Here is a 7,624-nt window from a genome sequence, read left to right as displayed (position 1 = left end):
CAAATTTATCCAAATAAACTAAATTGTTATGTTTTAGTATTACAAGTGTTATGTTCTTACCTGGAAAGTTAGTTGAAGAAGATACCCCATGTGTGAGGCATGGAGTGTTTATGTCTGTTGCTGTAACTACTACAAACAGTAAGTAAAGTGTTAACAGAGAATGTACAGAGATTTAAATTTGATTTGATTCGACAAAGATTGTGACAGAGTATGTAGCGGAGTTACGTTGCTTAACACAAGACTGTAACTACGGAGCAACTTTAGACCCAATGCTGAGGGATCGACTTGTTTGTGGCATAGATGATGATCAGATTCAGAGACGTTTGCTTTCAGAAACAAATCTGACATTTGAGACTGCTTTTAAAAATTTGCTGTAGTCACTGAAGCTGCATGGAAAAATGTGATCAACTTGCAAAATAAATCCAGTGTACAGGCATGTAACAGTGTCATGTTCAAAGCGAGGAAGCCTGATCATGGGAAAAAGGGAGAAAAAGGTGAACAAAAAGAGAGAATGCTACACAGCAAAATCCTGTGTTAAATTAACACAGCTGGTGTTTATATAAGTCCACACTCAGAGTGTGAAAAGGTAACACTAAATCAGTGTTGAAGTTAATTAGATAATTAAGTGATGATTGGCATTAGTGATGAACACCTGCTGTTAACAAGCAGAATCACTGAAGGACAGAGGAACAACAAGAACAGAGAAGAGGAACACAAAAACTACAACTGACTTCCAGCCACAGTCATAAATGAAATCAACTGAAGATAAATCTTCAGTTAAATCTCTGAAGATCTGATTAAACAGCTCCACAAACAGCATTACCAGCTTCACTTATTACTAACCAGATTGACTTTATTTCTGTCACACGTCTACAGAAGTGCTTACTGAGAAATAACAGAAGTATTTCTGACATTTAAAATAATAGTTTCATTTAAAGTCATGATGGAGATCAGCGGTGGCTTTAGTTGGGCTCTTGACTCTTGCCTTTTTAACATTAGGTTTTCTTGGATTGCTGCAACTTTGTGTTTATAAAGCATTTTATAAACAAAGAAATTACAACATTTATTATGGCTAGGACAGTGAAGAAAAAAATGACAATCATCAAGCAACAACCTGATTCACTGATCTCACTCCGAGAGTAATGCTCTGGTTATATAGATAATGTATTATTAATTTTGTCTTATTCATAATAGTAGCTATGTGATTCTTAAATAGGAGGTCCAAGATTAAAAAAGGTATTCAAGATTTAAAAAAACAAACAGCACACATGAAGTTTTCATCTTACTTAGACTCACACCAAGAATCAGCATGTGAATCTCAACAATGTTGACAATCAATGAAACGCTTAATGCTGCAGTGCATGCTGGGTGCCACCAATCAAAACTCATCCATGGCTCCCAGCATGCATTGTGCCCTATATAAATTATGCAGCTAAATTGTAACTAATTTTCTGTGATTCTTACTGTTTGCTTTTATTTTTGATGTTTTTGTTGACTTTTTCATGCCTTGTTTTATGTTCAGAATTTACTTGTTTATCAGAATTTTTTGTTTTTTTGATAACCAAAAAGGACTAGCGAGCTGGCAGTGGTGACGGACGCAAGAGCGCGTGAGTGTTTTGCTTAATATCTGTTCTGGGTCAGTTGCTTCGTTTATTCTTTGCTGCTAGGAAGGATTTAATTCGTATCTGTGTTTGTCCTATTTCCTACCTCGACTATATAGAATTGTATTTTAATTGTACTTGTTTAGAATAACAGCTGCGTTTGCAGACTTTATTGGTGTTATTGCCCGCACTTAAGCTTTAGTTAGTTTCGGTTTTCAGCCATTCACGGGTTTAGGCTTTTGCACTGCTGATTTGCAAGGCGGGCCTAGCTCGTTTCAATCACGTGTTAATAAGCAGTATATTAATTGTGTGTGCGCGCTGTCGCGGAAGCGTCAGCGGGAGCGTTCAGCCTCCTCGTGTGTAGACCGACTCGGGTAAAGACCTGCGACTCTACCTGCGCGACTCCACTGAGCAACGACACCGGTAGGCACTTAAGTTTCTTCCCTCCTTTCACACTTTTCCTTCTTCCTCAGCATGTGCTTTCAACTCATTCCTGTTGTCTCTCGGCAACGCTCCACTAACCCACGTAAAAGGCAGCGCAATGTTTCTAACCTGCGTCCTGTTTACTCCTCTTCTAACACTAATACTCCTCTCTCTGTCTCTGTGGGTCTATGGAATTGTCAGTCAGCAGTTAAGAAAGCTGACTTCATTCCAGCCTTTGCTACTAATTCTTCTCTTAATATCTTGGGCTTGACTGAGACCTGGATTCGTCCAGAGGACTCAGCAACTCCTGCTGCTCTCTCCAACAACTTCACTTTCTCTCATACCCCTCGCCAATCTGGTAGGGGTGGGGGCACAGGTCTTCTCATTTCTGACAATTGGAAATACTCGACTCATTCCTCTCTTTGCAACTACAATTCATTTGAGTTTCATGCTATTACAATCTCAATTCCTGTCAAAATTCATATCGTAGTAATTTATCGCCCCCCAGGCCAACTGGGTACCTTTGTAGAGGAACTGGACATGCTGCTGTCCTCATTCCCAGAGGATGGTAGCCCACTTGTAGTTTTTGGCGATTTCAACATTCATCTAGAGAAGCCTTATGCTTCAGACTTCCACTCTCTTCTAGCCTCATTCGATCTTAATCGGCTCATCACCACAAGTACACACAAATCTGGCAACCAACTTGATCTCATTTACACACGCAACTGCATCACCGACAACATTCTTGTAAAACCTCTGCACATTTCCGATCATTTCTTCATTACTTTTAATCTACAACTCCCCATTTGTTCACCACCAACCCCGCTACCAGTTACCTTCAGACGAAACCTGCGCTCTCTTTCTTCTTCTGATCTTTCCTCTACTGTATCATCCTCTCTTCCCTCACCCTCACAATTCACATCTCTAGATGTGAATACAGCAACAGACACTTTATGTTCCACATTAACTTCTTCTCTAGATAGTATCTGTCCTCTGTCATCCAGGCCTGCACGTGCCACTCCCTCTAATCCCTGGTTATCTGATGTTCTTCGTGAACATCGGACTAAACTCAGGGCTGCAGAGAGGAAGTGGCACAAATCAAAAGACCAATTTGACCTAAGTAGCTATCAATCTCTGCTCTCATCCTTTTCTGCTGAAATTCATGCTGCTAAATCTTCCTATTTCCACAACAAAATCAACAGCGCTCCAAACACACGCACACTTTTCAAAACATTCAACTCTCTCCTCTGCCCCCTCCACCGCCACCCACCTCATCCCTTACTGCTGATAATTTTGCTACATTTTTCACTGATAAAACATCTACCATCAGCAGTCAGTTCTCCGCTCCACACACACAGGAACTCAGACCAACCACACACACAGCCACACACCTCCTCTCTTCATTCTCCCCCCTCACTGAGACAGAAGTATCCAAACTTCTCCTCTCCAGCCATCCCACCACCTGCCCTCTAGATCCCATACCCACACACCTTCTACAAGCCATCGCTCCCACACTTTTACCAGCACTGACACACATCATCAACACATCTCTCCACACTGGCACTTTCCCTAACACATTCAAGCAGGCTCGGGTAACCCCACTGCTTAAGAAACCCACATTAAACACGTCTCTTGTAGACAGCTACAGACCTGTTTCTCTCCTACCATTCATAGGAAAAACACTTGAACGAGTTGTTTTCAACCAGGTGTCATCTTTCCTCTCACAGAGCAACCAATTGGATGTCAATCAATCCAGTTTCAAGAGTGGCCACTCGACTGAGACTGCACTGCTGTCGGTCACTGAATCCCTGCAGATTGCAAAGGCTGATTCCAAATCATCAGTTCTCATTCTGCTCGATCTATCTGCTGCCTTTGACACGGTGAATCATCAGATCCTCCTGTCCACCCTCTCATCACTGGGCATCACAGGTACTCCGCTTCTCTGGTTTGAATCCTATCTCACAGGAAGGTCTTTCAGGGTTGCCTGGAGAGGGGAGGTATCCAAAGCTCATCAACTGACCACAGGTGTTCCTCAGGGTTCAGTTCTTGGACCCCTCCTCTTCTCCATTTACACTACATCACTTGGTCCCATCATTCAGGCACATGGTTTCTCCTACCATTGCTATGCTGATGACACACAACTCTTCCTTTCATTCCAACCAGATGATCCCACAGTAGCTGCACGAATCTCAAGCTGTCTGGCGGGCATCTCGGCATGGATGAAAGAACATCATCTACAGCTCAACCTGGCTAAGACTGAGCTTCTCGTCTTCCCTGCCAATCCGACTCTAAATCACGATTTCAGCATCCAGCTAGGTACATCCTCAATTACCCCGTCAAATTCGGACAGAAATCTTGGAGTAATCCTTGATGACCAACTCTCCTTCAAAGACCACACTGCAAAGACAGCTCGGTCATGCAGATTTGCACTATACAACATCAGGAAAATCAGGCCCTTTCTAACAGAACATGCAACACAACTTCTGGTCCAGGCCCTGGTCATTTCTAGGCTTGATTACTGCAATGCTCTTCTGGCTGGACTGCCATCATGCACAATCAAGCCTCTACAAATGATTCAGAACGTAGCAGCACGTCTCGTCTTCAACGAGCCCAAAAGAGCCCACGTCACGCCTCTCTTCATCTCTCTTCACTGGCTACCACTTGCTGCTCGCATCAAATTCAAGGCGTTGACGCTTGCTTACAGATCTGCCACAGGCTCAGCACCCTCCTACTTCCACTCACTCTTACGAGTCTACACTCCTACCAGAAACCTACGCTCATTAAAGGAGGTACCATCCTTGTGGTACCATCACAGAGAGGCACAAAATCACTCTCCAGAACGTTCTCGTTCACTGTTCCTTGCTGGTGGAACGATCTTCCTGCCTCCATCCGGAATGCGGAATCCCTGGCAATATTCAAAAGACAGCTGAAAACCCATCTCTTTCGTGAGCACTTAACCTCATCTTAAAAAAAAAAAAAAAAAAAAAAAAAAACCTTCTTATTCCTATCCTTTCACTTCCTCTAATCCCTCTCTATTGTATCTTAGGATAATCTGAGCACTGCCTATAACTTCAGTATTATGAGCACTTCTTGGCTATTTGCCTCGTCATGACGACTCGCTTGTTGTATTCCTCACTTGTAAGTCGCTTTGGATAAAAGCGTCTGCCAAATGAATAAATGTAAATGTAAATGTAAATGTAACCAAATGAAACAATAATTTTCATTAAAACAGAAATAAAGTTTTTAAATAAAGCAATTCCATTGTTTTCATACCACTCTGTTAACCAATCAGGCATTAGATGACATTTTTAAGGTTCCACAGATTTTAAGTAAAATTTCTAATATGGCTGTTAATCAATTTCAATTTCAATTTGACTAATTAAAATAAATATTTTTTGTCAGTCAATATATTTAGATCATATTTAACACATTAATGCATTCAGTTCTTTTTTTTTTTTTTAGAAAAAACAAAACAAAACAAAGAAACACAATTTGAGTGTAATAATGTGATCTCAGTTTGTGTTTTACTGATATTCTCATTTAAATGTGCCCTGACAGCCTCCAGCACCAGATGAATTTGAAGTGAGAGATGATGGAAACATCAGGCTGACACAACCTCTGAACTACGACAGTGCTCAACAATACATCTTCACCGTGCAAGCTAAAGTAAAGACACACTCTATGACATCCTAGTCCCACATACATTTTACTATGCATTGTTTTACATTTAATATGGCAGGACTTTTACTTTCTGAACCCTGGACTGAAGCACAGGCTCTACTCTTAAGCACAATGATAACCTCACAAAACACAGAAACAGATCATTAAACACTAACAGATCACTCTAAATCTTAGCATCTTCACTTATTATAAACCAGTCTGATTCGTTGTCCGGAACCATATGGGAACATTCTGTCTTAGAATTAAAGTCATATAAGGAACCATTAACTCAGAGGTAGGCAAGTTCGGTCCTAGAGAGCCGCTCTGTCCTGCAGAGTTTAGCTCCAACCCTTAAAAAAACCTTCAGCTACCTATAGCCTTAGTAATCCTGAAGAGTTTGATTAACTTGTTCAGGTGTGTTTGATTAAGGTAGGAGCTAAACTCAGCAGGACAGCGGCTCTCTAGGACCGAACTTGCCTACCCCTACTTTAACTGCAGCACTTTCAAAAGAGGACGTTTTAGGAATGAAAATTAGTGGGAATTTTTGTCACCCTTAGAGAACTTTTAGGGAACATTACGATTAGCTGAAACATTCTAAGACTGAACTGAACACACATACCGATTGTTTCCTTTGACGGGAGCCGATTTATATACTCACACATGGAATTTGAACACCGACTGTAATCGCAGACTGAACGCAACTGGCTCTGACTGGACGTGTTTGAGCGCGATCAGTCATAAGTATCAATTTACATTCATAATCGGCCTTACAATCGTTAAGTATGTGCGCGGCTTAAACTGCTTTTTCCCATACATTGAAATTTTCGTTTTTTGGATGAACTATAATTTGAAGGTAGATAGTAATAAAACACTATATTTCTTTGCAGGATAAAGATGAATTCAGTGACACCACAACAGTTACAATAACAGTTGAAGATTTCGACAATCTAAACCCTTATTTTGATCACAGTCTCTATAAGGCATCCATTGTGGAAAATCAGGTAAATGACGTCATGATCAATACTTTAAACTCATGTCTGATCAAACAAATCAAACCCTCCATGTCTTTTCTGTTCATGCACAGGTAGGACAGTTTTCAGACATCACTCCTGAGGCCATAAAAGCTCAAGATGGCGACACGGGCATCAACGAGCCTGTAGTTTACAGCATAACAGCAGGTACTGATAACAGAAGATTTACAACATACATACATGACACACTGTACATCTGATCAAAATAACCTTCTCCACCAGTTCCCAAATAAAATTTCTCTGTAGATGTGTGAGAGCTAGAGGTGAAACACTGATTTTAAATCTGATAATATAGAAAATTCCACCAAACAATGGTCAAGAACAGTAATTGTAATAAAACAAGTACTTTACACTGCTAATACACTTCTATTTGAATAAATAATTGTACAGTAAGTTTCTGATAATAACAAAGCATGTATCCACATTTCTGTTCCAGTCTTTCCAAATGAATATCAGAGCAACTTTGTAATCGATGAAAACAGTGGAGTAATCTCTGTGACAACAGCACTAGACAGAGAGGAAATAGACCAGATAAATGTTAACATACAGGTATCAGAGCTTTCTCAAGACATTCTTGGAAACCATTGGGCTGATGTTATGAATCTGAAGAGATTTCAGTATTGTGTTTGTTTATATTTTCTATTCATGATTTTCTTTTATAAACAGGCAACTCAGCAGGATGATGCCAGTAAGACGGCTAACGCTGTTGTGTCCGTCACCATTGAGGATGTGGATGACAGCCCTCCGAAATTTGACCAGGATGAGTACACCGTATCTATTCTGGAAAATTCACCTCAGGATCAGTTGGTTCTTCAGACTAGAGTCACCGATCCGGACCTGGTACTGTTCCTCAAAACATCACTGTCTGTTTGTAAAGTTGATAAAAATAAACAAACAAAAATTAAAAAT

The 7,624-nt window shown here is 40.6% G+C and overlaps 1 long non-coding RNA gene across 1 annotated transcript; it reads left to right on the top strand.

Moving 5' to 3' along the window:
* Positions 1-5,584: 5,584 nt before the first annotated feature.
* LOC125271825 lies at positions 5,585-7,536 on the top strand. The gene is made up of 5 exons (XR_007185719.1): positions 5,585-5,690; positions 6,572-6,685; positions 6,769-6,862; positions 7,152-7,264; positions 7,382-7,536. It is a non-coding gene; the product is annotated as an uncharacterized LOC125271825 (long non-coding RNA).
* The last annotated feature ends 88 nt before the right edge of the window (positions 7,537-7,624 follow it).

This window comes from Megalobrama amblycephala, linkage group LG7 (genome assembly GCF_018812025.1).
Source record: "Megalobrama amblycephala isolate DHTTF-2021 linkage group LG7, ASM1881202v1, whole genome shotgun sequence".
In the NCBI taxonomy this organism is placed as follows: Eukaryota; Metazoa; Chordata; class Actinopteri; order Cypriniformes; family Xenocyprididae; genus Megalobrama; species Megalobrama amblycephala.
The sequence above is the reverse complement of the archived record's forward strand: the minus strand, read 5'-3'. Positions and strand labels throughout refer to the sequence as shown.